This window comes from Schistocerca piceifrons, chromosome X, assembly GCF_021461385.2.
Source record: "Schistocerca piceifrons isolate TAMUIC-IGC-003096 chromosome X, iqSchPice1.1, whole genome shotgun sequence".
NCBI classification, from domain to species: domain Eukaryota; kingdom Metazoa; phylum Arthropoda; class Insecta; order Orthoptera; family Acrididae; genus Schistocerca; species Schistocerca piceifrons.
The window spans coordinates 794,781,505-794,784,649 of NC_060149.1; the positions used below are offsets into that span (position 1 = coordinate 794,781,505).

The window sequence follows — 3,145 nt, forward strand, 5'->3', positions numbered from 1 at the left end:
CCCATCCGTTGACTCAGGGATCGAGATGTGGCTGCACGATCCGTTACAGTGATGCGGATAAGATGCCTGTCATCAACAGCCCGTTGGGATCCAGCACGGCGTTCCGTATTACCCTCCTGAACCCACTGATTCCACATTCTGCTAACAGTCATTGGACCTCGACCAACGCGAGCAGCAGTGTCGCGATACGATAAACCACAATCGCGATAGGCTATAATCCGGCCTTTATCAAAGTCGGAAACGTGATGGTACGCATTTCTCGTCCTTACACGAGGCATCACAACAACGTTTCACCAGGCAACGCCGGTGAACTTCTGTTTTTGTATGAGAAATTGGTTTGAAAGTTTCCTCATGTCAGCACGTTGTAGGTGTCACCACCGGCGCCAACCTCGTGTGAATGCTCTGAAAAGCTAATCATTTGCATATCACAGCATCTTCTTCCTGTGGGTTAAATATCTTGTCTGTAGCACATCATCTTCGTGGTGTAGCAATCTTAATGGCCAGTAGTGTATTTCGGAAACTTTTAGGGAATTCAACATTTCGAGACCCAGAGTCTCATGAGTGTGCATTCTCTCTCACCATGTACGGCAACGCAGTGGCCGACGTCCTTCACTTAACGACCGAGAGTAGCGGTTTGGCGTAGAGTTGTCAGTGGTAACAGACAAGCAACACTGCCGAGATCTATGTGGGACGTACGACGAACTGGCAAAATTTGGCGTTAATGGGCTATAGCAACAGATGACCGATGCGAGTGCCATTGCTAACAGCACGACATCATCTGCAGCACCTCTACTAGGTTCGTGACCATATCGCTTGAACCCTATACGACTGGAAAACTAAACTGGTCAGACGAGTCCAGATTTCAGTTGGTTAGGGCTAATGAAAGGGTTCGAGTGTGGCGCACACGCCAAGAAGCCATGGACTCAAGTTGTCAACAAGGCTCTGTGCATGCTGATGGTGGTTCCATAATGGTGTGGGCTGTGAGTACGTGGAATGACTGGGTCCTCTGGTCCAACTGAACCGACTACCGATTGGGAATGGGTACTTGGAGCCCATATGCAACTATTCATGGACTTCATGCTCCCAAACAAAGATGGAATTTTTATGAATGACAATGCACCATGTCACAGGGCTACAGCTATTCGCGACTGATTTGAAGAACATTCTTGACAATCCGAGCGAATGATTTGGCCACCCAGATCGCCAGACATGAACCCCATCGAACATTTACGGCACAAAATAGAGAGGTCAGTTTGCGCACAAAATCTTGCACCGGCAACGCTTTCGAAGTTAAGGAATTTTTTTTTTAATAGAGGTGGAGCCCCTCCACGCCCACACCGGCATGATGGCCAACACAAAAGGTCTACTGCCATCTCTGCATAAGGGTTAGTATTCACTAAAGTGAGGTGCCGCAAGATGTGGGTACTGCGATGTTTGCGTACGTCTGGTGAGGATTAACCATTAATACGCGCTCATCTGGAGATAGATTGGTCGAAATCTGACGAAGGGTAGCGGTTTGAAGGGCAGAGGAAAAAAAAGTGCCAAAGCAAGGGCCAAGGGAAAAAAACTCTGCGAAAGTTAGGTCGGGCGGCAAGAGCAGTAGCGGTTGTCTTGCTGCCTGCGATAGGTTGTGTAGGGATAGGCTTTGTTAGTAGTGGGTATCATGCATGTCGATACCTTGACGTTGCGCGTTTGTGCTGCTCGGCGGCTGGCGCTGGGTGCTGGTACAGAGTCCTCGTTCAGCGTCAGCATCCTGCAACAGTTAGGTTTGTTATCGATCTTGTGTCCGATAGGTCATATACCGGAGGCACAGTGTGAGGGAATGTTGGCAGATTGTTTGTGCGTCTGTGGGCGAGCTCGTCGGTGTCCCTGCTGTGGCCTGTTGGTCGGCTCTAATAGCAGCTGGTAGTTGCCAGTCAGTGTTGCTGATATGCAGGGGCTTGCGTATGTTAGTTAACCATAGGTGGCTATGCCCAAGCTAGCAGTGTCTTTGGCCGCTTGTGTTTCCACCTGTGGTTGTGATAAAAATGTGGAACGCTTCACGATTTTGCGTGTCATCCTTGCGCAGGGGCCATGCTAATCTTCTCTGTATCATTCCATTTTTAGTGTATGTACCGCCGAAGCGAGTTAGGACGGTTATAGAGGGAGCATGGGTCAGTATTTTAGCAGGGGACTTCAAACGACTTTTTGAGACCATGCCACGTCGAGTTGATGCACTACGCTGGGCAAACTGAGGTCCGACACGATATTAGGTGGTAGCTCATGAGTTTTGTCACCACAGTGTAAATTTGCTGCTTTTTTTAATTTTCGTATTTCAGTCTTAGCGAGTTTAGCTTGCGCAGCATTTCAAAACGGTTCAGTTGGCTCTAAGCTGTGAGACTTAACATCTGAGGCCATCAGTCCCCTAGACTTAAAACTACTTAAACCTAACTAACCTAAGGACATCACAAACATCCATGCCCGAGGCAGGATTCGAACCTGCGACCGTAGCAAAAAATGGTTTAAATGGCGCTAAGCACTATTCGATTCAACTTCTGAGGTCATCAGTCGCCTAGAACTTACAACTAATTAAACCTAACTAACCTAAGGTCGTCACACACATCCATGCCCGAGGCAGGATTCGAACCTGCGACCGTAGCGGTCGCTCGGCTCCAGACTGTAGCGCCCAGAACCGCACGGCCACTCCGGCCGGCCGACTGTAGCAGCAACGCGGTTCCGGATTGAAGCGCCTAGAACCACTCAGCGACAGAGGCCGGTCGGTAATATCATCCAGATATGATTTATACAAGGCGATTCAGATAAAGCTTTTTCTCTATAAGTTACAAAGTGTTAACCGAAAAGAAACGTTTATGTATACAGGTTAATGTTAGAAACGTTACACTTTCTGCGGACGTATGAACACAGTTTACTTATTTTCCAGAGAGTTACGGCCACTGAATTACACTTTTTCTTTTAATTGGAAAATTATTTTACACTGTTACTCGTTGTTACACACGGCTCCACTCGCTTAGCAGTAGTTTTGTTATTAGTGACGATGAGAAAGTAACGTACATACAATAAAATCAGCTGTCCTCACGTGTCTGGCTGTTCGGCTAAGCATAGCTCGTAATGTGCTATTCCAACGTACGATGTGTCGGTATGCACA

The 3,145-nt window shown here is 47.8% G+C and overlaps 1 non-coding gene across 1 annotated transcript; it reads right to left on the reverse strand.

Annotated features, from left to right (window-relative positions):
* Positions 1-2,023: 2,023 nt before the first annotated feature.
* Positions 2,024-2,134, reverse strand: LOC124723909. Its single transcript, XR_007006570.1, has one exon. It is a non-coding gene; the product is annotated as a U6 spliceosomal RNA (small nuclear RNA).
* Between the last annotated feature and the right edge of the window lie 1,011 nt (positions 2,135-3,145).